The 26442-nt window shown below is 38.9% G+C and overlaps 1 protein-coding gene, 1 long non-coding RNA gene and 2 pseudogenes across 2 annotated transcripts in view; 1 reads left to right on the top strand and 3 right to left on the bottom strand.

Moving 5' to 3' along the window:
• CRACDL (CRACD like) overlaps positions 1-17338 on the top strand; it is a 97791-nt gene extending 80453 nt beyond the window's left edge. The window contains 1 exon segment of the mRNA XM_078146373.1: positions 13479-17338. The gene's annotated coding sequence lies outside the window, so the exon portion shown is untranslated.
• LOC110212798 (protein C-mannosyl-transferase DPY19L3 pseudogene) lies at positions 16195-18840 on the bottom strand (annotated as a pseudogene).
• LOC144454170 (protein C-mannosyl-transferase DPY19L3 pseudogene) lies at positions 16195-20330 on the bottom strand (annotated as a pseudogene).
• On the bottom strand, positions 16195-20780 carry LOC144454435 (uncharacterized). Its single transcript, XR_013482792.1, has 2 exons — positions 20325-20780; positions 16195-16628 (listed from the first exon to the last, which is right to left on the bottom strand). It is a non-coding gene; the product is annotated as an uncharacterized LOC144454435 (long non-coding RNA).
• Between the last annotated feature and the right edge of the window lie 5662 nt (positions 20781-26442).

Genomic DNA, 26442 nt, shown 5'->3' with positions numbered 1-26442 from the left:
AAAATCACTGCTTTGACAAGTTAATAACCCACTTAATGAAACTGCTAGTTAGTCATGGCACAGGATCTGTGAAACTTGAGAGTGATTTTATCATCAAGTTAGGAGTGGGGGAAATGTGCAGTGAAAGGGGGGTCAATGAAACGACTCTAATCTTGGGCCAGAGTTTACCAAAAACTTTGAAGTGATAAATGCTTGGAATAGGACACCTGGGAAGTCATCCAGATACCATTTCTTATGGGCCAGTAGAAACAAATGTGGATTTTTTTTTTCTTAAATTTCTTTGGTAATATAGATGCTGATGCTTGAGGGGAGGGCAGCCTGTCTCAAGTAAAATGTGGGCTAGGAAATTAGACTCTTTGCAAGGCTGGAATAGAAATAGTTTCATGAATATCATGAATGTATCCTTCCATCTGAGGACAAGCCATTGCCTTTGGATAGCCCCTGATCCACGGGTCACATCTTCTCAACTCATGTTTATGACCAAGACTGACATTGACTTTGGAATCAAGAGTGTTCTTTTCAAAAGCAGAGGATGTGAACTAATTTATTTTCATAAAGATAAATCCACATGGAAATAAAGGGAAGGGGGGAGGGAAGAGAGAGAGGGGGAAAGAAAAAGAGAGAGAGAAGAGAGAGAGCAACCCAGAAAATATCACCAATTCAGAAAACACATCCAAAAAGAATTTTTAAAGATGTTTTTCACCTGAAATCAGTGTCCTTAGCCACTGCAGGACTAAAAAGCAGTCCATTTAATAAAGGAACAAAAACATAGCCTCTATTAAATGGTAAATGTTCTGGTTTTCAGTAGTGGCTGGGATAACTATAAGTACAGATCAATTTAATCTACAAACAAGATACTCTTTTTTTGGAGGGGAAGGGCAGAGACAATCAGGAAAATCACCTAATCAGTTTGGGTTGACATATTGAAAAGATGTACTTTTTCTACGAGAGAGAGAGAGAGAGAGAGAGAGAGAGAGAGAGAGAGAGAGAGAGAGAGAAGAGAGAGAGAGAGAGAGAGAGAATTATGTTAGCTTCTAATTCATCATTATAAATAAACATTTCCACCAAAACCCTGGTCATAAATACAATACCCAGGATAAGCTATGGCTATTTCTACTTCATTTGGTTAATAGAATACATCCTGAGCCAAGGAAAGAGAGGACAAATAGCATTAGTCTCAGAATTGTGTCTGTGTATTATGATCTATATGTATATATGTCTGTTCATCAAGGAACATTTCCAAAGCCTTTCCTTTGAACAGGACGATCTCCATGGGAATAAGTATATATAGCCAGCCAGGGACACCCTGCCATTGGGATCAGAACAATGTCTTCATGTATTACAGTTTGAATTTATTTGTGCCCTAAGGCTGACTACCTTTATTGTATTTGAATCCTCATGAATAATTCTTTTTTTTTTCTCCCAGCCCCGGAGATTACAAAGTAAAATTAAGCAGGTCTGCCTTAAATAAGCTCAAAATAAGAAATACCTGATACTATAATGAGGTGTGACTCTTTGGGGAATGCTTCATAAATGATTATGAAAAGCCCCAAAATACACACTTTTTTTTTAACCTGAGAAAACCATTTGTCCATTGTCCATAAACACTTGCATCCATGATTCCTCCTATTAGCAGAACATCAATTGACAATTGGCAATTGGCAATGTAAAAAATAGAACATGCCCTATTCTGAGGTTGCTAATAATCTCTGGGTATCAGTACAGGACTTCATCCACCCTGTTGTCTAAATCCTTTCCTGAGCCTGAATTGGGAGTCTAGGGAAGGTGTATTAACCATTCAGGCTACTGGAAGACTTGAATGCTGGTACCTAAAGCCTTTTCCTTTTAGTTAATGTACCAGACTAAGTTTGGGTAAGAATCACTATAGCTTGATGGTACCTGCCCTTGTAGCTTAGTATATCAATGAGATGACAGTGTTATATAATGGAAAGAGGCCAGAATATGGAGTCAGAGCTCCTGAGTTCAAATCTTGACTCTGTTTCTTTTACTATCTGTAAGATTTTAGAAAAGTCATTTAATTTGGGCCTCTCTGAGTCTGTTTCATTAACTATAAATGAGTTAAACTAGAGGTTCACTAAAGTCCCTTCCAGCTTCAAAACCCCTTCTGCCAGCTTGCGAGAAGCCTAGGATCTTGCTTAGCATTTGGAGAGGGTAGTGGAGGATCTAAAGTAGCAGTAGCCACCTGAGTGTCCCATTTAGGACTGCTACGAAAGTTATGCTCCTCCAACTGCAAGATGACAGTTAGTACATTAAATAACAGAACCAAGTCTTAACAGAGTCTTAACAGGCTTGAACAGTTAGTAAACCAAAGATCACCCATAAGGTAAAATTTAACAGGAACAAAGATAAAGTCCAGTACTAGGGTTGAAGAAATCAGTTGAGTAAGCTCAGTGTGAGGGGGATATGGCTAGGAAGCAGAAGTTTATGTGAAAGGAAGAAAAAAAAAAGACGGGAATTTAGTGAACTGAATACTGAACATGAAGCCACAGAGTGCCCAAAATACCTATTTTATAGCATGACTGCCTCGGTGTACTACCGTGGTCCCCAGCCATTGGCCAGGATGATTCTACTGACCATGAGGGTATTGGAGTAACTCAGAGAAACCAAGTGCTTAATAATGTTTCCTTAGGCCAGTTTTGCCTACAGCTGGGCTTCTTAGAAACATTCAGTAGTGTGTAGACAACTGGCTTCAAGATTTCTGAGCAGCTAAAGTACTGCATGCGGTTTTAATGATCCTCGCCATTCTCACCTTTGAAATGTGCACCCCTGTGTACAGTACCCATTGATTCAAAGACCTCAGGTCACAGAATTGGGCTCCAGTTGCTAAGGCCACATCACGTCTGAATCACTGCTAGATGGGTTCACCTTCTCATGCATGCCTTAGCCAAGTGTGAATGCTGTATGTGGTTTTTCTTTAGCTTAGTTTGTATCTTATCATTGTTGTTTTCTATTAGGAGATGACGCTATATGCAGTATTATTTTGAGGCAGTACAGATCTCTTTCAAAATACCAATGCAGTCTCTGTGACATCAAGTAAATGTCTAGTATCTCCTTTAATTTACATCTGCAGTTCCTGCCAACGTGGCTGTGGCTCCCCATGTTAACTGCACCCAGCAGTCACAGCATCTCACCTTGAGCCTTTTTCAAAGGATTCTATCAATGAAAATGGAAATTGGAATAACTCTTAGCTATTCTTCCTCTCTCTCCCCACCCCCTTTTACTAGCGCTTGAATATTGGAAAAGCAGCTAGCATTGTACTTCTCCTTAGCCATGTATTTGCTGGATGGTGACCCTCAGTGCTTTCCTCGTCTGTCTCATATTGAGCAAGCCGTGGTGACCTACTTCATGAGGGGAACTGAGCAATCAGGATGATTGTAAAGTACTTTGTAAGCGCTTTATGCTTTTAAAAAGAGGCGGCCTTATTGATGGGGATGTATGGGGAGCTCTCAGCTGAGGCCAGATTTTAAAGGGTCATGTTCAAAAGATGGAAGGGAGGGCACATATCCAAGGATGAATATGAAAGTGCCATAGGCTTGCCTGCAAGAATAGTGTCCAGAAAACTAAAGCCCATTTGTGAGCTAAGGCTATCAAAAAATGCTGAGGGTTAACAAAAAGGACATTCAAAAAACATATAAGTTGGAGATGGGAAAGAAGAAATGAGAAAGAAATAGGCCAGTAGTCTGAGCTAAAGAGGAAGATTAAAACAGATGAAGAAAAAAAAACCAGAATTAAAGTCTGCTTCTTTCTGTGTAAAAAAGTTGTTATTGTTTCTGCCTCCTTGTGACCCCATTTGGAGTTTTCTCGGCAAAGATGTTGGAGTGCTTTGCCATTCCCTTCTTCAGCTCATTTTACAGATGAGGAAACTGAGGCAAACAGAGTTAAGTGACTTGCCCAGAGTCACACAGCTAGTAAGTGTCTGAGGCCAGATTTAAACTCAGAAAGATGGGCCTGACTCCAGGCTCAGCACTCTGTCAATTATGCCACCTACTACCCTCTGTAAAGAAGAATGATTCTCAAACTAAAGAATGGAGAAGAAAAAAAAAGTTAAGAGGAAATTGAAAATCCAGATAAATGAAGAGATAGTAAGAGAAATTTGAATTGCATGAGTTTAAGCCATCAATCCCAAACCAATTACATTCCTAGGTACCAACCAAGTTTGAATGTGTGATGGCTATACTATGTAGACTAAAGCAGATAACAAAGGTTTAGAGACAGGCAAATGTCCTGGTTTTCAAAAGGGCAAAGGATGGAGTATATTTAACTGCGGGTAAATTCGTTCAATGTCTGTTCATGGCAATAGCTAGGAAGGTTTGCAAAACGGCCTGCAAATATTTCATCCTTGCAACTATTCCACAAGTTAGATGCTATTATTATCCCATTTTACAATCAAGGAAACTGAGGCTAAGACAGGTTAAGTGACTTGCCCAGGTCTAGTCACTGTTTTGCGGTTGGATTTGAACTCAAGTTTTCCTGCCCCTAGATCTAGCACTGTATTCATCGTGCCACCTAGAAAGGGAAGCAGTAAACACCAAGAGCCAGTGAGTTTTTATTTCTTTTTTTTTTTTGGTAGGCAATGGGGTTAAGTGACTTGCCCAGGGTCACACAGCTAGTAAGTGTTATGTGTCTGAGGCCGGATTTGAACTCAGGTCCTCCTGAATCCAGGGCCACTGTTCCATCCACTGCACCACCTAGCTGCCCCTGAGCCAGTGAGTTTTTCAATAACAATTTATGTCTAACGTCATTTCCTTTATCAATGAGTCAACGAGCATTTCATTAAGTAGCAGCTGTGTTCAAGGAACTGTGCTAGTGATACAAAGACAAAAATGAAAGCCTCTCTGTCCTCAAGGAGTTTACATCCTTTTTGTTTGTTTGTTTGTTAGACAGTTGGGGTTAAGTGACTTGCTGAGGGTCACACAGCTAGTAAATGTCAAGTGTTTGGTTTGAGACCAAATTTGAACTCAGGCCCTCCTGACTTTAGGGCAGGTGCTCTGTCCACTGTACCACCTAGCTGCCCCAGGAGTTTACATTCTTGATAGAGTTAACAGAGGTAGAACAGGGAATGGGCAGCTTGGTGATTCAATAGATAGAAGATGGCCCTGGAGTCAAGAGGACCTGGGTTCAAAACCAGTCACAGACACTGGCTTTTAAGTGACACAAGTCACTTAAACCCATTTGCCTCAGTTCCCTCATGTGTAAAAATGAGTTGGAGAAGGAAATGGCAAATCATTCCAGTATCTTTACCAAAAAAACCCTAACTGGGGTCATGAAGAGTCAGACAGGACTGAAACAACCGAACAACCACAAAAGAACAGGCAATATCATAGATGTGATATGGACTTAAGCAAATCATTCTAAAAGGAGTTTGGAAAATAGAGTTAAGTGCTTTCTGAACTAGTTGAACAGAAGGATCCAAAGAGTGTTATAATTAGCACATTGCTCAGCAGTAGGGTCATTAGTGGACACCTTGTAGAGACTAGTGGAGTGGAATCTGGTGAGTTCAACAATTTTTTTTTCCCGTGGTATAGTCTAGATAAAGTCCTTTTTGTAATAGCACATGTTTCAGCTTTGCTGATTAAAGCTAGACGGGCTAGCTAATGTGTTCAATGACATGATTATCATCCAAAAAGATCTTGAAAGAGCACTGGACTTGAAAGAAATACTAAGCTGAAGTTAATAAAATGAAATTGAATAAAGATAGATTTAATTTTCTTTACCTGGATTTAAGAAGAAAAAAAATTATATAAAAGTTTAGAAGAGCTGGTGTGGCATAACTGATAGCCAATCAGAACCAAAGTCAGAAAAATGTGGGTTCAAGTCCTGCTTTTAACACATATTGGCAGCATGACCCTGGGGAAGCTACTTAATCTCTTAGTATCCCAGGCGGATGTCTGCCTTAGACATTTATTTGGTTCTTGAGACAAAAAGTTAGTAATCTGCATGAGTAGAGGGAATTTTCTCACTTGGGAGTTCCCTGTTACAACAAAATCAAAGGTCAATTATTTTTTCTTTAATGGAGCTTCAAAGCAGTTCTTGTGAAAAACATCTGTGTATCACAAGTTCAATATGAGTCATCAACAGTATGATGAAATGTCCCAAAAAGTGTCCTGTCCAGAATGAGGCAGATGGTAACCTCGCTAGAGTCTGCCCTTTTGAGATGACATCTGCCCTAGTCAGTTCTAGGTGTCACATTTTTGGAGGGAAATTCACAAAGGGAAGTCCCTCATCCAACTGAGGGGAGCCACAATGATGATGAGATTTAAAATCATAAACTGCATGAATCAACTGGAAGAACTGGAGATGTTTATACCTGAGAAAAGAAGATATGGCACAGGAAATCGGGGGAATGAAGAGAGCTCTTCAAATATATAAAAGGGCTTTCGTGTTAAAGAGCTCCGGTGTATTGTTAGACTAACTCTCCTTGAGCAGAACTAGGAGCGATATGGGTCAAAGGTGCCGAAAGGGAAATGTTGGCTTAATGTAAGGAAACAGGTGCTAACAATTAGAGTTCTTCAGAAGTGGAATGAGCAGCTTGAATTTTGGCGTTTCTGAGCTTTGGCCTTTGCAATTTTGGGGGTTGTTTAAAGAAAAAATTCCCAAATGGCTGATTCCCTGTGCATTTCTACTTTTCCTCTTAGGTTTCAAATAGCGTGTCTACCTCCCAGGTGGTTACAGGCTATTTTGTTCTGGTGATATTGCATGATTCAAGTCCATAGGGGTCAGCAGACTTCTAGCCATAAAGACTTCTACCAGCATTGACTGAGTCTTGTTTTACTGGATGCTTTGAGAATTCTTCAGGACTGGGTACATGTTGCGCCCGAGTCTTCCAACAGAGCTTTAAAAGGGGGGGGGGAGCAGTCTTTCCAGTTGAATCACAACTCCCTTACACGCCCATCCTTTGTCCTCTTTGCTGTAGTCTAACTTGATATTTTTTTCCTCCCAGACTTTTATTGTACAGAAGGACTGAGATGTATTATTAAAAGAGAGATAGCTAGGGAGGAATAACTAGAATTATTGCAGTAGCCTGCTTGCTGGTGGGTCTGCCTGCTACAAGTTTCTCCCTGATCCAATCCATCATCCATTCAGCCACTAAAGTGATTTTTCTAAAATGCAGGTCTAATTATGTCACCTCCCTTACTCAATAATCTCCATTGGCTCCCTGTTGCCTCCAGGAGCAAATAATAAAAAGCTTTGTTTGGCATTCAAAGTCCTTCCTACTTTTCCAGTCTTCTTACACCTTACTCCTGAATATATACTCTTTGATCCAGTGACACTGATCTCTTGGCTATTCCACCAATGATACTCCACCTCTCCACTCTGGGCATTTTCCCTGGCTGTCCCGCATCCCTGGAACACTCTCCCTTCCTCTGATCTGACTACTAACCACCCTGACTTCCCATATAAAATCCTCACCTCTTATAGGAAGCCTTCCTTAACCCCTCTTAATTCTAATGCTTTTTTTAATTAATTCTAATGAATTTTAATTAATTCTAATGCTCTTTTAATTATTTCCTATTTATCCTGTCTATAGCTTTCTTTATATGTATTTGGTTGCATGTTGTCTCTCCCATTAAACTGTGAGCTCCTTGAGGGCAGGGACTGTCTTTGCCTCTTTTTGTGTCCTCTGCGCTTAGCACAGTCCCTGGCACATAGTAGGCGCTTAATAAATGTTTATTGATTGATTGATGGATATTCACCTAGATCATAAGTCAAATGGCATATTATATGCAGACCTGTTTAAAGTTACAACAACTTTCTGGTACCTGGAATATTATTATATTTCTATTATTAAGGAAGATGATACATTTAGAGTTGGAAGGGACCTTAAAAATCATCTAGTTCACCTCTTCTACCTTATAGTAGAGGAAACTGAGCCATTATTGCTTAATGTTTACAGCACCTGCAATGGTTCAAATCCATGATTTTGCTGGTGTAGGGGAAGCTTCCTCTGTCAATGAAAAGTTGTCTCGTACACTGAGAAGTTAAGTGACTTGCCTAGGGTCACACAGCCAGTATCTGTTCAAGGCAGCATTTGAAATTAGGTCTTCGTAAATTTGAGACCAACTCTCTATCCTATACCCAAATGCCTTTCAACCAGAAAGGACTAAAAAAAAAATTCAGATCTCAGAGCTGATGAGATGATTCTGACCTCCCCTCCATGTAGGTGGGTTCACAGTATGCTTTTAAAAAATCTTTTGGCTTAAGAACTTCAGGAATGGCTTTGACAGTTAAAAGGTCCCTCCCCAAGGTATATTAATGCCTCGTGACTATACCCTCAAGCATTCTTTCTTAACCATTGCTCTATATCTTAACTACTAGGGTCATTTTCTCATAGTAAATTTAAACTCCAGTCAATAAACATTATTTATATTCCATACTTTTCCTCTGTTCCCAGTTGGAGTGTTTTGGTCTTTAAATTCTACCATTTCTTATATTCACTATTTTAGTATTTGATTGTAGAACTGTTATTTACAATTTCTGTTTTCTCAGGCCCATCTCAGTTTGTTCATTTTAAAATATTTTTCATATTTGTTGTGCAAGATATGAAATAAAAACTGATTATTATTGTATCTTGTCATGGAAAATTGGGCTTTAGGTTGAAAAAAAATTACTTTGGAGACACTATGACCCAAAAGACAAACCAGGAGATCTTTTTTCTCTAAATTGCATATGGAAATAGGAGTAAAAATCATTTTAGCAACAAAAAAAAAAGTGAGCTGAGATTTGTAAGAATGAAAGGCCTTTTGTATGTAGATATGTCCTTAGGCCAGAGTCCAAGGTTAAAGGCATTTGGCATACATATTGAGGTGTGCAAAAGTCTGGACTTGTTTTTGCTTCTTTTTCTGTACATATTGAAATAATGATCAGTAGTTGACACAATCAGATTCCTAAGCTTCAGGGTAAGTGTATTTTTTGCCCATTGCTGTAGATCCACCAACTGATTTTGATATAGTGTAGCCCTAAGTCAAAACAATTGCTTCCACTCAAGCCTAGGACAAAGAACCTAGCCTATTAACATGTGAGCACTAGCTGATTTGCACACATAAACTCTCCTAGAGCCCATAAAATGGAGAAGTAGAAAGAGGGCAAAGAAAAACCAAAATGCTACCTAATCTCACTCCTTACTTCTAGATAGAACTGTGTTGATGCAATGGAAAGAATGCTGGGTTTGGAGTCAAATGGGCTTGTGTGCAAGTCTCTGAGACAAGGCATTTAACCACTCTGGGCCTCATTTTGTTCGCCTGTAAAATGGAAGGGTTGGATTAGGTGGCCTTTAAGTACCCTCCTAGCTTTAGATCTGTTCTCCATAGCAGGTGTATGTGTGTGTGTGTGTGTGTGTGTGTGTGTGTGTGTGTGTGCACGCGCCCTTGTGAAAGCAGTACAGTGTATATTATTTTGTTTCCTTTTGTTTTTAAAGAGAACTTACCTTTAAAAAAAAAAGCAGTCAAATATCTCCAAGGGTCTCATGCTGGAAAATGCTATCCACATCCAGAGAAAGAACTATGGAGTTTGAATGCGGATTGAAGCATACTATTTGCTTTTTTTTTCTTCTGTTTTGTTTTGTTTTGTTTCTTCTTTCTTGTGGTTTCTCCTATTGATTCTAATTCTTCTTTACAACATGACTGATGTGCAAGTTAAAAAAAATTAGCTTGAATTGAAAATACAAATAACTTTTTTAAATGAAAAAAAAAGCAGTCAAAGGAAGTAGAGTCAACAATGAACTATGACTTTTTAAAACTGGGTCTTTTCTCAACTATACCTTCCCTTCCCCTTACAAGCATTTTTGGTTTGGTTTTTTGGGGTTTTTTTTTAAGCTCTACCTATGTTTCATTGGTGTAAAGAACTCTTGGTGAGGAAATTACCTCTTTCAATGCAAATCAACATTCTTTTTGCAACCTACAACTTTAGAGAGTTTCCTCACTTGGTTCCTAAACTTAATTATTCATACCCTAGATTCAAAGGAATATTGTTAACTTATTCAGCATCAATGCATTTTTTTTCTTCCTTATGAATTTTTATAATAGATCACTTTTTATGCTAAGGAAACAAAAAAGGGAACATAAAAATATAATGTTTCTCTATACAAGGAAGAAGTGTAATCACTCTACAGAGTGCCTTTGTCTTCAAAGACACTATTAGGTCACATTACCTTGTATCTAATTTTAAGCTATATAGTTTAGACCAAGCTGATAGAACAGTCTCCAGTTTCCAGACAACAGATTTTGATTGCTTGATTAGGCATTTTCTGAGCCAGATTTTCCTAAGTTCCTCTCTTGGGAGCAAGGTAAAGTTTGAAAAAAATCCTTTTAAGTCTTACTAGCTGTCCATTTAGTACTATGAAGGAATTAGTGGTGTACCTGCTGAACTGGGAAAATCTGGCTGAATGTCACAGGGGGCTAAGCTAAATAAAATATGCTCATACAGTTATTAATTTAGTACTCAAAGGGACCATGGAATCCATTTAGCCCAACTTCTTCAATTTATGGATGAGGAAATTGAGGCCCAGAGAGAAAGGGATGAAGGAGATAAGCATTTTTAAGTGCCTTCTGTGTGCCAGGCACTGTGCTAAGCACTTGATAAATATTATCTCCTTTGATAGATACCTCACCAAGCAAGTGGTATTATTGTATGCTCTTTTACAGATGAGGAAACTGACACAAACAGAGTTTAAATGACTTGCCCAGGCTCACACAGCTAGTGTGTATCTGAGATCAAATTTGAACTCTGGTCTTCGTGACTTGGGGCTCAGGGCTTTCTACACTGTACCCCTGGGGAGGTTTAGTGATTTGTCCAAGGTCACATAGGTAGTAAGTGATTTTCCCCAATTACATGTAAAAATAATTTTTAACATTTGTTTTTTAAAGCTTTGAGTTCCAAGAACTGAAGCCTTTTTAAATCCAAATCATTAGAAGACCCTAAAGCAGAAATCACATGCATGATGCAGAAGATGATTTTACACCTTCCTGTGATCACCAATGCTTAGAAAAAGATGGAACCAAAAAGTTTCTTTCCACTAACAATTTTTTTAGTCATGAAAAAACAGCATAATTTTGTATTTTTTGTATGCTAAAAACTTCTTGCTTGGCACCTGCAGCTTTTCTTGGTGTTCCAGATGTGGTCACAGCCATGTTTTTGGTCTCATTCATGTGAAAACCTGGATTCCCAGCATTCCATAGGTCCCACTTTAAGCTGTGGAGCAGTTTTGTTGACTTTTTTTTTTTTGAATTTACATTGCAAGCACTAGTGTGGTGGTAGAGAAACTACATGAGTGAATTTATAAAATCTCAGAAGAAAAAAAAGAATAAATTGGAGCTGTCTCCCTCCACCATCTGCCTTTGTTTGTTCGTTGTTCTCCAAAACGCCATCCCTGTTTCTGTTGGCTTAGAGGAGGATGCAAAACACCCACACTGATGGGGCAGCTAGGTGGCACAGTGGATAGAGCACCGGACCTGAGTTCAAATCCGACCTCAGACCAAACATTTGACATTTATTAGTTATGTGACCCTGGGCAAGTCATTTAAACCCTTTTTTGCCTCAGTTTCCTCCTCTGTAAAATGAGCTGGAGAAGGAAGTGGCAAACCACTCTAGTATCTTTGCCAAGAAAACCCCAAATGGGGTCACGAAGAGTCATATGTGACTGAACAGCATTTGTTCTATGAAAGTGGAATCAACTCTAGTTGTCTCTCAATGTCTTTGAAACACACACACACACACACACACACACACACACACACATCCCTTTTTTCCCCTTAGGGTAGGTATTTTGTGCCCGTAGATCCTTAGACCAGCTGTGTGATATCTTACAATATATTTCAAGCTATTAGAATGTAAACTCCTTGAAAGCAAGGAGTTCCTTTCTTCATTCTTCCTTCCCTCCTTCCTTTTTCTTTTATTTCTTCCTTCCCTCCATTCTTCCTTCTCTCCTTCCTCCCTCTCTCCCTCTTTCCTTATTTCTTTCCTTCCATTCATTCTTTCTTTCCTTTTCTTTCTCTTTCTTGTCTTTGTATGCCCAGTGCTTAACTCAGCTCCTGGCATATAGTACACCCTGAAATAAGGCATTCCAAAGTTTCCCATGGTTAAATTAGTTTGGCAAAGTCTACTCTCTGCAAACGTACACAAGCTATGATCCCTCTGTTCCAAGACTTACATTAGAAATCACATTCCCTATGAATATCCTATTGCAGTATAATGGAAAGCTTCCTTCGATTAATTGAATTCCTTCATAAATCCAGAGGTAAATTAAAGATATGAATCATCTAAGGCCTTTGATTTGTATTTCACATTTCCTGTAGGAAAAGCCTGACTGCAGATTTATTATGCCATTTCTCAAGCAACATAATTGATTAAATGGCCCCTTTCAGTCTCCACTGGTTGCAACGGTTATTGTTGTAAAGATGGATTTTTCATCCCAGTGTTTATTTGTGGCCTCTGTACATACAGCATAAAGATGTCACTGAGAATGTTACTTAAATTATAGGAGAGGAGAAAATAAATAGGTAATGGGGCATTTCATTCTTTTTCTACAAAGCTTAGCTTCTGTGTGTTGGCTAAATTTCCTCTCCTTTGCCTCCAATTTAATGACAAAGTTAAAGTTCTGAAACTGAGCTCACTCTCTAGTGCTAACTTATGTAAGTGGCAGATTGTGAGATATGTTTTTAGGATGCTAAGAGTGTGAGTGGTTGAGATGCAGCATTCACTATTTTGCATATGTATTTGTAAGACTGTAAAATAGCTCCTTCATCTCTACGTTGGATTCTTGGAAAAGAACAAGCCCACAACTTAGTAATTTTTACTGTTGTGCAGAAGAACATAATAAATAATTCATGCACCTTGTTCACAAGTTTTATTCAGAAATGACACTGTGGAGAGGGTTGTGCTGGGTGCTCCTTTCCCACCATTTCAGAATCAGGTTTGTGAAATGCAATAACAAATGACAATATGTTGTAATAATAACAAATGTTCTCAGCGTGGGTGCTAGGTTTGGAGGGGAAGGTGTGCAAACTGGACAGACTCTGGGGGTCTGATGCAATGACTTTCATTTTATAAAGCAGTTGCACAAACAAACTTGTCTTCATGCTTTGACCTAGAAATAATTTCCATTTGGTCAAGGACAGCCTTAGAGTGAAGAAAGGTGATAAAAGCTCCCATTTGCCTGTTGGAAGGAAACACTGCAGTACATTTATGGGATGCTTTTTGCAATGCTGGTATCTGGGGATAGGACTAAGACTTACATTTTAGGTCATGAATATTATGTCTGGATAAAGCTGTATTGAATTTTGTTTCCAGGGGTCTGATTTAACCTACAGATCCATGTAACAATGAGCCAGGTTTCTAATGAGATTTGCCTGTATTTTAATAGAGCCTTCATTAAAAACAGGCCAAAAAACACACAGGGAGGCTGGAGGGAGCCAGCTGTTTACATGGAAGTGACGAGAAAATAATTGCATTCTCCCTTACAGGCCTAAACAGGAGGAGGCAATGTGGCAGTTAAGCTGGTCTACTTCCCAGCTGCACACTAGCCCACCCTGGGCTCTTCCAAACCCTGCAATCTCCCAACCTCAGAGGACAGCAGAAAGGATAATGCCCATAACCAGAAATCTTCCCAATCAGGCTTGGCTGTCACTGTGTGACTGTTGGAGTGAGGTCCTGAGATCAATTTGTCATAGCCTCATGAGCTGCTTGTCTCAAGGACTGAATTTAGGAGAGGGGCAAAGTGTTTATCTTACCTCTTTGTTGGAGATGGTATTTGGCTCTCATCCTCCTGGAATAATGGAGAAAATTTAAGCAGAAGTAAAAGAGGAAAATTAGTTATTTTCATCAAACAGCACTTCTCTGAGGATGTCTGTTTCCAATAACACTTATTCTACTGATCCTCAAACAAAAAGTTTCTATTGTCCTCCCAATCTAATTCAAGCTTCAGCAGTAAATTAGGAATAAAAGGAGGCTCTTTCTTGTCCCTGGAGAGCCAGGCTTTTTACTGTTATAAACATCAGGTTCATTTATTGTGGTTTTTTTTTCATGTACTATGTACAATGCAAAGTGATCCTATCGCTGTTCTTGCCTTGTTGTGTCTTTAGGAGACCATAATTGGGGCAGTTAGGTGGCCCAGTGGATGGAGCACTGGCCCTGAAATCAGGAGGACCAGAGTTCAAATCCGGCCTCAGACCAAACACTTGACACTTACTAGCTGTGTGACCCTGGGCAAGTCACTTAACCCCAATTGCCTAAAAAAAGAAAAGAAAAAGAAAAAAAAATTGACAGTGCTGACAGTAGACAGATAGATGTATTAAAGGTACACAGAGAAGTCATCAAATCTTTAACAAATATGCATTTAAAAAAATACCAAACTGCACAAGAGGAAAATGTATTTAGCATGGTGGGAATGGAAGAGGAAACTGGGAGCTACGTTTTTACACAAGGTGGAGTTGGAAGGTGATAGGATTTCACGGGCTGCTTGAATGATGGTAGGAAAGCAGTTTGGACAGCTGCAGGGAGCCCTTGAAAGCCTTACTGTGCCTCTCTGAGCACCCATATTCATACTATCCAGGAGTAATAAGGGAGAAATTTAGCTAGGTAGGACAAAGAATCCAATATACCCTATTTGTAGCCTCTGCACATAAAACCATTTATTGGAGATGCCAAGAGTACAAGTATGTGATCTAGGTGGGTGTTGGGCTGTATAACCTCTGAGATGTTTCCCAAATCTGAAATTCCATGATATAGTGTCAATGAGACTACAGACTTCAGAAAACAGGAATTTGAAAACAGGCATCTTGCTTTGAGGTAGCAGAGTCAAAGAGGAGGAGAAAAATGAGGGGGTGACCATTAAATTGACCATGGCAATCAAGTAGCCCTTTTCCTTTTCTAGAGGTCAAACTGGCTATGAGATTTACTTGCCACAGAAGCCAGTCTTTGTTTAAATGAGCAGAATTGTGGTCTCACATCTCAGATAAGGAAAACCTCATGCCAGGGGAATCTTCATTGTTCTGGGACCCCAAAACACTTACAAATCAAATGAAACTAATGTTCAAGACAGATCAGCTTTTTTTGATATGAAATCCTCAGTTGACAACGGAAACATTTAAACCTTGTCACTATTTAAATCCTGCAGCCAATCAGACAGGAATGTGCAAATGAATTGGCCCAGATGTCATTAACCCAAGCTTTAAAATCGTGCATTCTGGTTGGTTTGTTTTTCAGCAAAATCTCATTTTCTTATTTTATATCAAGTCCTCTTCATTAAAATCAGAGTTGATGCCCATATGTTCTTATAGGGCATGCCCATAGATTGTAAACTCTAAAAGATCATACCTCCTACTAAACTGGAAAGCTTTTGGGTCTGGGACTGATGGGTGTGGCTGCTGAGAGAAGAAGGGAAAGAGGGAGCATGCTTTAAACACTTGCTATGTGTCAAGCAGAATGCTGTGAGGATAGAAGTTGAAAAGGCAATACAGTCTCTGCCCTAGTAGAACTTACACTCTAATTGGGGGAGACAATAAATAAAAGAAAATTCTGCTGCAGGGTAGATGGAAAGAGACAGATGTCCATAAGGTGTTAACAGGGAATGGGATGGATAGCTTAGCTGAGTCACAACCTTCAGAATGCTGACCACCAAATGATTGTTTTTTAAATCACCAATCATGAAGATCACTTACTACCGAATCAATAAATCAACAGGAATTTTCTATGTGCCTAGAATTGTTCTAGGTATTAGAAATACAAGGACAAAATTAAATAGGTGAGCTTACATATGGAGGGACTGAAATCTCTGTCGGGGAGAGAGTACTCACAAGTATAAAATCATAGCTCTTTTGAAGAAATGATATCCTTTTGAAGTATACCAAGGTATAAGACCTGACTGTTGAGTGACTTAAGAAATGCAGCAGCTGTCTGTGATTACCAGTCATTAAAAATGAGGAAAGCTTTTAGTGGTTTAAAAATAAAACAAAACAAAACAAAAAGATCTTTACAATTTTACCATCTTCCTCCCTTATCATAAGGGATTTTCTGGCTTCTGGAGAATAATTTTTTTTAAAGAGAAAATGAAAAGAGTCTTAGAATAGAATTTTAGTGTGTTACAGTAGGAAGAAGCCTTAGAGATCTTCTAATTCAAACCCTCACTTTATAGACAAAATAATTTGGGTTGTCAACCTGAAATAAAGAGGACTATGAAAGGAGCGATAACAAAGGTCTTTAATCAAGGAAAAGATACCACATAGCACCAAAGTATTTAGAAGGCCCAGGAGGGGCAGAAGAGGCAGGGTTTAAATACACTTCAACAGGGAGGGAATCTCGTGGAAGGCACAGCTTGGTGAATCTGTTACATAAGTTGTTTTGCATAATAACAGAAAGTCCATAGAGAAGCTGGAAAGGCTTTGGGAGTTGTGACTCTGGTCAGAACATCATGCTCCAGGGGTAGCAACAGTGAGTTCCAGAGATAGCTATCACCAGACTGGCTCCAACTAGTTTAAATCTGTTCCAACTATGGGGTCAGTGGGGTCTGGGTCAGGTAGTCTCTTCTGTTGACTGCATGCCACATTCTCCCCTTTTGGTCGAGTCACTGACCAAGGGAAGCATTGAGGTGTTCTATGCGATGCTGACCCTTGGTCCTGAAGGCAGAGGAAAACCTAAAATTAACACCCGTTAAGGTGTTACACTTTGTGAGAAAATGCAATTCGCCTAAAAATGCCATAATAGTGACATAGTTAAGACAACATTTACAAAGGTGGATAGATTTTTTAAGTTGCAAAAAAATACAAAAGCTAAAAACAGAACACAAGTTACCAAAGTTTATAAACCTGACAATGAAATAAAATAATGTTAATGAAAGGGAAAAAAAGGTTAAAATAGTATAAGCATGCTTTAAAACAAAAACATCAGATAGTAATAAAACAAATTCTAGTTGGATATCCTATTATGAAACAAAACAGTCTTCCTACACACACTTTTCTACCATTCTAAGAATCCAGGATACTTAATTTGTAATATTCTTCTGCGTCTATTACTTCAAAAATGTGTTTTTAATAAAAGATATTATATTTTACCAAAGCGCTTGATCAAACACATATCAATGAAAAGTGTCAAATAAATACAGTCATCATAATATTTGAATGCTAACAGCATGAAAACTCAAAATGTTTGTAAAGTTTACAAAAAAAGAGAACAGTGGTAAACTTTGTTTTTAACTACTACACCATTATTAGTGTATATAATACTTCAACAGCATGTAATAATTAAGTTGAAAGGATATTATTCACTAATTTTGTTATAAAGTCACTTGGTTCAGTTCAATAAACTTCAAAGTATGCTTTAAAATGTTTCCAATCGTAAGCCGACTCAGTATTCCCACTTGATTGAAAACAGCTCAAACAACAAAGTTCCAGATCATTATTAGAAAGTTGTTTACACTCAAGATGATGAACACCAGTGGGAAAAGTTAGAGAAAAAAAAAAGACAGTTTATGTAAAATACCTTAAAAGATATCGACACTCACATAAACTTCTAGAGTATTTATTCACTGCAATAAACTACAGGTGAAATTCTTTTACCATGATCCCTTGTTTGTTGATTTCCTCAGGTGATCTCTTTGCATGTATTTGATAAAACTCTTTTGTTCACTCTCAGTCCTTTATCTTAATAGTATGGGTGATTGGTTAAGGTACTCCCTGTATGTAGTTTGACTCTGGCTAACAACTGTATGCTTTCAGCAAATACAGCCTTCCTGGGAGTGTTTGACTTAATCTAGATCATCAGCTCTGCTACATGTGGGTCATAGAATTCTCCTAACTCTGATGTCTCCACCATCATTCCTGGCCAGAACTTATAGCAAAGATAGATGAGTATTAATATTGGTATTGAATACCTCATCATTTTTATCCTCATTGGTGTGTAGAGATGTACCAATTTTAAAAGCAACTCCCAAATATCACTGCTGCATAAATCAAATGATGCAAACACACACATATGTGATGTTCAAAGATACTCCATTCTCATGCTACTAAATGCCAAAGATCCAAACAGAATAGAGTGCATCAGGTTGTAGGCTGCTCTTGGCTTCAGTACAAGTGTACATTTTCCCTTATTATCCATGGGCTGCACATTAGTAAAATCAATGAGTTCCAAAAAGCAACAACAGCCACTATCACTATAATGGAAAGAACAAACATGGATGCATAAAAGAGTAAAGTATGTGACAGTTTTTCAAGTGTATTAAAGGTTAGGAGACTAAAAGATTCTTCCCATAGATAACAAATTTGCATCAAAATCCCCTGTTGCTCCAAACCCAAATTTTACCTTCAGAAATTTAAATATGTGTCCATCTGCCTTTACGAAATTGCTTAATAAAGCTATTGAGAAAAAACTGTCAAACATGGTACAGGGCTAAGTTTCCCAGGTCTATTAAGGAAGACTCCAGTTTTCAGATTTTCTGAAATTTTCTTGTTATTAACACTGAGAGGCTAAAACTTATAAGCAATGGCACAAAGATAGGTAATTAAAGAACTGAAGGACGTGAACCAAGAATAAACTTGCTACCTATATAACATAATAGCTAGGTAACCTTTGTTGTAGGAGACACGTTCAGACAATATGAATATAAAAACTAATGCTTGCATCAGCATCATAAATCGATTAAATTGCCATGTCAGACTAAAGAGAAGTAGATAAGAACGCTGCACAAAAGAATCAGCTTTTCACAAAGAGACTGTGTGGTCTGAGTAAATATGTAATTGCCTCTATATGACTTGTAAAGAATGGCATCATCCAGTTCTCTCTCAATGGTTAATAACATACCAAAAAGCTGCTAACAGCCCTGACAACCATGTTCCACTAAGGCAGAAGTTCCCAAACTTTCAAAAAAAATATTAGCATCCCCTGGAGATTTACTTTCTTTAATTTTTTAACCTTTTTTTTGGGGGGGAATTTACATCATTTTAAAAAATAAAATCTTTTTTCTTAAATGATGCATCTTAAATTTAATAATTCATGGTAAATTTGTGGGGTCTTTTCTGTATTGAAATTTTGGTAATGACATATTGTGTCATGTAACCGTATGGTATCATATTGTAGACAAGTCATTAAATGCATTCATTCCTGCTGATACTGGAGTTCCCAACAATGTACTACTCGCTCACCTGCCTACATTTACTTGTTAAGACCTGTTGGCAGACTTGACCACTGATGGATTATAACTTGCATTTTGTGTGTTTATTTGGAAAATAATGTAATCAGTACGACTTTAACTCTGTTACATGACAGATGAAACAGGTACAAATGGTTTTTCAAAATTTTCTTCTCTTCTTTCCTTGTGCTTCCACTGTCCCCTTATTTTTATTCAATGCTCCTCAATTGTATCTGAGGCTGCTACCACCCCTCTGGTTTGTTTCAGTGCCCCCTAGGTGGCAATATCGCCCACTAGGGAACCTCTGCACTAAGGGGCCAGCTGGTTACATAAAGCGCTGTGACATACATTGCTTGGGGTCCAAATAAAGTATAAATATAAAAATAAAAAGGCTCTAAATATAGCTGTATAGGTGGAATTTTATATAAAATGCTGAGAAAAACCTGGTAAATATTCATTCATTCAAGGATGTTAATTATTATTATTGACTCAGTTTTATTATCATGTGTCAATCCATGGAAACCTTTCATGATAATTGGAGCCTTTGTAATAAGAGTAATATGATCCACACTTTGTTCTGAATGCTATTTCTCACTCCAATTCTCTAATGTTAGAAAACCATAAATCATTTTCATGTCGAGTAGCGAAGCAGATGGAAGTAAGAAGTCCAGTGCAAAGGCCAGTGGTTCCACTAACCATATATGATAGAATTTTCCATAATCCTCTCCTCCTATAAACAGTTAACAATTGTCTTTCCAACTCCTCCTCTTCCCCTGTGATAAATTATCTCTTAAACTTCTTGACTTTTCTTTCTCTCCTTTACCTAATAGTTGTCATGATGCAAGACTTTGCATCATGCATTTTTCTTCAAACCAATCCCTTTCGTTGGTGGGAAGCAACAGCCCTGGGCAGCAGTGGGAGATGGCAACAGGTCTTCTTAGACTTGGAAGGTCCTCACCGGGGGCTCAGCATTGCCAAGGGGTGAGAAGGGAAGGGGCAGGTGAAGGGAAATGTGTGCATACACACACACACACACACACACACACACACACACACACACACACGTGCATACAGAGCTGCACAAACCTGGTGGGACACCCAAAGAAACATCACTGGGAAAGAGGCAGCCACTCACACTTCCATGCTCATCATCCCATGCCCTCCTCACGCCTCTCACACCCCATACCTCACTATGCCTCCTGTCTCCTCTGGTTAAATGCTGCTAATTATCCAAATACTTGCAAGCACACAGCCAATAGTTTGAAGATATGCACCCAGCAACCATCCCCTTAGAGGGACCAGTCAGAATGGACCCAAAAGTGTCCATGGGTCTTGTAACAAGCTCTCGATGAGCCAGGAACCCATCTGAAAGAGAGGTAGTTCAGGTATTCGAGAGATCACTTATCCAGGCTGAACTGCTGAGTCCAGGCTGACACTGGGTATCTAAGTCCTAAAATGGTGGCTGGCCAGGCAGGAGTCTTCAGATACCACTTCTGACACCAGAAATGCCAATCCAAAGTAAAGAGGACTTCCAAAGGAGCAACAAGAAGTCTTCAATCAAAGAAAAGGAATTGCAGTTCTAGATACCATGCAGCACCAAAGTGCTGGAGGGCTCAGGAGGGGCAGAAAGAGCCGGGTTTAAATATACTTCATTCAGCAGGGAGGGAATCTCATGGGAGGCACAACTACTTGGTGAATTCCTGTTACATAAGCTGTTTTGCATAACAACCAAAAGTTCATAGAGAAGGCTGGAGAGGTTGGGGAGTAGTGGTATCTGGTCAGAACAGCAGGCTCCAGGCATAGCAGCAGGGGATTTCCAGAGACATCACCAGACTGGCTCCAACTGGTTTGAACCTGCTCCAACCACAGGGTCAGGTTTAGGTAGCCCCATCTGCATTCAGCAGGGTCCAGAAAGAAAGTTAGATGACTTGACCAAGATCACACAGCTAGTCACCAGCAGAGCCAAACAACTAGATCCCAAGACTTCTGACTCCTAGGCTAGTGTTCTTTCTGCTCCATTCTCAGCAGTGTCCAGTCCACAGTATGTGCTTAATAAATGTTTATTGACTGATTGATTAATACTCAATACAGCAGTATTACCTCTCCCTCCTTCCGGTGCCCTTATATTGCCTTTGGTTGCACTAGCATAGATTCTTTTATTAACAAATGCAATGCATGTCAGAGTACACTGGAAATGTTTGTTTTTTTCTTTCTCCAGTTTCCCTTTGACACAAGGATAGTCTTGGTTTGTCCTTGTTTATTACTATAATTATTTATTCATCACAGATTAAATTATTTAGTTATAATTTAATTCATTAATATTTCTCAATGGTTTATTCTTATATTAGATTTTGAAGTTACACAAGGGAGATGATTATGTGGGACTTTATTTAGCATTTTGCAGCTTTAGATTAATGTTATGCCCAGGGAGATGTTCAGTAGCAGCTGAGAAACTCATAACTAAGTTTTACCACTTCACATTTCAGTGTTGCTCTTTGTTCTAGAGCATCTAGGCACCATGAAAGCCATAACCCTCATGGTTTTGGCATTATTACCAATGATGAATAATTGACAATAATCATTAAATGAACAAATTGAGTTAGAGGTCCTTTACTTCCCATGCCGCCCAGGCCCATTCCTCAGCTACAGAGAAAAAAATCTCTGCTGCTACATTTCTCTTTGCTGAGACTGAGTGTAAACTTAATGCAAGACAGAGAGAATCATTGATTGGAGCCAGTGGTTCAAATTGTGGTTCTTGGATGCAAGTGCTTCTGACTTCTCATACTCCTGGGTATTCTCAAAAAGTGCTCAGAGACAGGATATATGAAACAGTGAGAACTTCACTGTTCTATTTTCCCAGAAAATTCTTAGGAAGGTACACATAGTCCTCTGTGCTATCAAAACAAAAAGTCTAGATTTTATTGGGCTGGACTTTGAGACCCACAACGTTCATGTTGGATGGAATGCTTGTGTTCCAGGTATGCCCCTCCTGCCTGGCACCTGCCCTTCCATATCCTATCCCTTTTCTGAAATGAGTTCTACTGAAATCTTTCATGGTAGAAACTTCCAGCCTCACAGTTACTCAACCCACCCTCACTGGCAGCTCCCTGCCTGTGATACCAGAGATGGGAAGCCAATCAGATGTGCCTATGAGAATCTACCCTTCTATAGAAAGCTGATAGCTCCCACCCTTGTTGCTGAATGGTAGAGGGAGAGGGGCAGATGGAATATGGGCTTCCTTGAATCTAATTAGGAGAAATGAAAAGAATCCTGAGAGTGGACTCATTTAGGATCATTATAAACTCATTTCCTCTTCCTCATCATCATACCTGAAGCCTGGTTGTTGTCTTTTCCTCTCTGGTGACTAATAACTTGATTTGCAATGGAAAGAAGAACACTGGTTTTTATATGAAAGGAATTGGGTTTAGATCTTTGTTCTCCTACTTAAATTGTGCAACTTTCATCTTGAGCACTAAGTCATTTAGCTTCCCTGGCTCTTAATTTCCTCCTTTATAAAATTAACAGGATGGGAGTTGGGTTAAGCAATTTCAAAGATCCCTTTCCAGCTCTAAGCATATGATTCTGTGTTTGTGATGAAAAGACTCTAGGAAACTTTAAAATGCTATAAAAATGGAAGATTCTATAATTAACAACATGAATTATTATTTTCATTAACTTACCATAGAATCTAGAGCTAGAAGAGACCAGAAAATTCTTACCATTAATACCCTATTAATACTCTTCCTTCATTTATTGTAATAATAATATAGATGAGAAAATTGAGAAATTTGGAAAGATTTAAGTGACTTATCACACTGCTAGTAAAGAAGATCTGAACCCAGGTGCTCAACCTCCAAATCCAGGGTCCTTCCCCATAAAGGATCTCCATACATCATGAAAAGGCCTTAAGTGTCACTCCGCCACTGACGGAGATGGATGAGAAAAACAGCCCCTCTGCTCTAGGTAAATGGCCTGATCAATGAGATAATGAGATTTAAATAGGCTGGTCAGTGAAATACTAAAACTAACAGGGGCACCTCTGCTCTGGGCAAATGGGCTAAACAGTGGAATAATGATGTGCCTTGATAAGTACAAACCTCTGAGCTACTGTCCCCTTATCTATGTGTCCCTGGTTACCTCATCTTTCTATCCCTGATTACCTCATCTCCCTGCCTAGGGCAGGTTTTCCTCTACAAAATCCCTAGCTTATCCTGGCTGGGGTGCTACCTCCTTTAAGGAGGACCCTTCTTGGTGTATTACCTGGAATAAATGCCTTTACTTGATTTGGAGACAGCCTAAGCAAATTCTTTTGAGACAACATAGACACACCTTGCACCTTAACAGTTTGGTGACCTTGCACCTCGTCAGAGATCACCACCCTTCTATGCCTTCATGGCTGTCAGAAGACAGGCTTAATGTGTTTCTGTGGCCAAGGAAATCAATCACCAGAATCAGGCCAGTCCTCCGGTGATTGGTCACTCTGAGCTTAATCAGCATGATCATCCATTGGCCAAAAAAGGGTAATATTTCTATCACAGCTACTGTACTCAAAAGTCTTTTCAATGAGGTGGGGAACTGGCCTGACCTGGTGCTCCACTGAGAAGCATTTATGTAATACCTACCGTGTGCTAAGCACTTTACAAATACTATCTTATTTGATCCTTACAACAATCTGAGGTAAGTACTGCTATTATCCCCATTTTCCATTTTTTTTCAAGTTTAGGAAACTGAGGCAAATTAGAGGTTAAGTGACTTGCCCAAGGTAACACGGCTGGTAAGTGTCTAAGGTAGGATTTGAACTCAGGTCTTCCTCCCTCCAGGCCCAGTGCTGTTATCCACTACACCACCCAGGTGCCATTGGCAGAGCCTTGGAGAATCCCTACACCACAGTGAGGCTTCAGAAGAGGAATTTGGGCCAGGATCATTGTTACCATTATGTATACATGCTTGCCTGGAGCATAGACAGGGGACCCCAGGAGATGGTTGGTGGAGAATCCCTTCCCTTACTGAAATTTACTGATCCCTGTAACAACAGTCAAATCCAGTGGAGCTAACTAAGAATGAATTTTAAATTTTCAAATACAATAAAACTTTATTTAAAAATGTAAGAATCGGTGCACCCCAGCACTTGCTGCTGCATGGTACTCTAAGTTGCAACTCCCTTGCCTCCCTTAAAGATCAACAATTTTGCTTTAAAAAAAAAAAGTAAAAATCACGGCCCTACAAAAAGAGATGACTAACTGGGTTTGGTTGGCAGGCTGTAGTTTGCCCGTATCTGTGTAAAACAGTCAGAGGAAGGGGAACTGCACCTGCGAACGCAAGTTGGAAAAATGGATGTAAGGTCCAGCATTGAGGAAACCCTTCCCACCGATAGAAGTCAGCCTAGAGCACTTGAGAGGTTAGGTGACTCACTAGGCTTTTAGACCCAGTTGAGAGGAGGAACTCAGGTCTTTCTTCCTCCAAGGCAATTCTGAATATTCCATGCCTCTGCAGGCTGCAAGAGTCCCAAGTGGACTTAACTAGACTAAAAGGTAGTTTATTTTTAAAAATAAATAGAAACACAATACAACATCAGTAATGCTAATTTGTGGTTTTCTAAGTCAATACATGGCCAGCAGGGTTTCTATTTTTGATCAACATCAGTGATTTACATTTCCTCTCAAGGAAGTTGGCAACACCCATACTGGTAGAAAAAATTAAAACATCCAAAAGAAAGCCAAAATATCATTTTGTATGTACCTCTTTATCTTATTTTTAATACTTTGAAGGATTCATGATCTCAGTTTGCAGTGTGTAGGAACTCCCTCTAATAACGCAGATCACAACCTATCCACGATTGCCCACCCATTACAATGCTTATTCATACATCAATCCTAAAGGAGGGTCAGGGCACCTAATGTGCTGGAGGCCTTAAGGGCTCTAATTTTCTTGACATTGCATGGCTGGCCTTTGATTAAACCTTGTTTTTGCTATGTTCTTATTTGTTTTCTGTTTGCAAATTTCTCTGAAGACATCTATCATGCTATATAAGCTCTGCAATTCATATTTATATAACATGAAAAACATTTTTTAAAAATGTACCTTCCTAAAACTGCTCATAAAGAAAAATGATCATTTTTGAGTGATATAGGCAATATCATAGAATCCAGACAACATCGAAGGAACAGAAGAGGCCTCAGAGGGATTCCTTGCATCTGAGAGGAGTCCAGAATGTTTTACTAGCAGGAATAAATTCCTTCTAATGTAGCTTATGGAAGCCATTCCTTTTGTTCTAGGTTACACAGTGGATAAAGCTCTGGAGCTGGAATCAAGGAGACTTGAGTTCAAATCCTGCCTCACATGCTTATTAAACCAGACAAGTCACATAACCTCTGTATGGCTCAGCTTCCTCATCTGTAAAATGGGGATAATAATAGGATCTACTCAGAGGATTGTTGTGAGAATCAAATGAGACAACATGTAAAAGTGTACTACAAACCTTAAAACTCCACATAAATGCTAGCAATTATCATTGTAAGTCTTATTATTGTTCTAGAACCCTGAAGAGAGCAGCATGCCATCAGTCTCACTCTGGAGACCCTCTTTCTAGAGCAAATGGGAGTCAGGAGAGTAGCATAGAGGAAGTGCTACCTACAGCAGAAGCCAGTACATGTCAAAGACAAGACTTAAACCCTGGTCTTCTTGGTTCTGAAGTCAGGTCTCTAACCACTACACCTCTCCTTCATATAGAAGAGATTATCAAGTTGTTTATTATTATTATTATCAAGATTATTAGTTCTGAAAGCCCTGAAAAAAGACAAAGCATTCAGGTGCAAAATGACCAAACTCAAAAGTCAGCAGGATAATAAAGAAGATCTAGATCAAGGCAGTGAGTGTTGATGCTGGGGCGAAATATAATGTAAGATGTAGAGATGGTAAGGTAATCAATCATTAGCCCACTGTATTCAAGATCTGTTTTACAAGTAAATAAAGTAATTAGCTACAGGGTATGATTTTTTAAAAATACATAATAATTAAGTTAACATTTTCTTACGTTTAATTTTTAATTTTATTTTTCTCAATTGCATGTAAACAAAAATTTTTAGCATTCATTTTTTTTAAATCTTGAGTTCCATGTTCTTTCCCTTCCTGCCTCCCCCTCCTTCCTTGAGAAGGCAAGCAATTTGATATAGATTATACATGTACAATCATGCGAAACATTTCCATGTCAGCCACGTTCAAAAGAAAATGCAAACAAAAAAATAAGAATAATGAAGAAAATTTTTTAAAAATCCTTTGATCTGCATTCAGACTCCATCAGTTCT

Source organism: Phascolarctos cinereus, unplaced genomic scaffold (genome assembly GCF_003287225.1).
Source record: "Phascolarctos cinereus isolate Bilbo 61053 unplaced genomic scaffold, phaCin_HiC Scaffold_726;HRSCAF=1367, whole genome shotgun sequence".
In the NCBI taxonomy this organism is placed as follows: domain Eukaryota; kingdom Metazoa; phylum Chordata; class Mammalia; order Diprotodontia; family Phascolarctidae; genus Phascolarctos; species Phascolarctos cinereus.
Note: the sequence above shows the minus strand (reverse complement) of the source record. Positions and strands in the feature narration are given on the sequence as shown.